This window comes from Acyrthosiphon pisum, chromosome A1 (genome assembly GCF_005508785.2).
Source record: "Acyrthosiphon pisum isolate AL4f chromosome A1, pea_aphid_22Mar2018_4r6ur, whole genome shotgun sequence".
Classification (NCBI taxonomy): Eukaryota; Metazoa; Arthropoda; class Insecta; order Hemiptera; family Aphididae; genus Acyrthosiphon; species Acyrthosiphon pisum.
Window position 1 is genome coordinate 20,253,249 of NC_042494.1, and position 779 is coordinate 20,254,027.

Consider the following 779-nt stretch of genomic DNA (forward strand, 5'->3'; position numbering starts at 1 on the left):
ATAACTTAGGTCAGTAGGTAATTATAGAAAATATAATATCGGCATAGAGGGTTTAAGGGTTCAAACCTACCCGAAATGTTTTCAAACAACATTTTTTCGAACTGCTTCTATGTAAAATACTATTTTGGTTACAATTATTTTTAAATATTATTTTGTATAACTACTCGTATACGCGCTTTCCGCACAATACATCCAAATAAAATCCTTATACAGTATTTATTTATTTATTTATTTATTTCAACGGATCAAACGATCCAATTACAATAATTTAAAATAATATAATTAGTTCATAAATGAATATTAGAATACAATAATAACACAGTAATAATACAATAATAATAAAGTAATAAATTAGTACAACATATTTAAATACAAAAAATGTTGTTTACATAGCTATTAAATAATTCAATGGAATTAAAATTAAATAAATCAATTTTTAACTCATTTGCTATTGACATTATCCTATTCATAGGAGAAGCAGAAATATAATTTGTTTTATGTGTAAAAATATAAAACATAGTGGTTGATCTAGTTCTACACTGAGGGACATAAAAATTGAGAAAACCTAAAATTTCAGGGCAATTGATGTAACCTATGACGAGCTTAAATAAAAATTTCATATCATATATTTTTCTTCGTTCAAATAAACTACCAATATGAAAATGATGTAATAGTGGTTCATAAGAGAATGAGGCGTACGAGTTAAATTACATTTGAAGGCCATAAATCGAAGAACGGTTTTGAATATTATCTAAACATTGAATTTGATAACTTAAGTA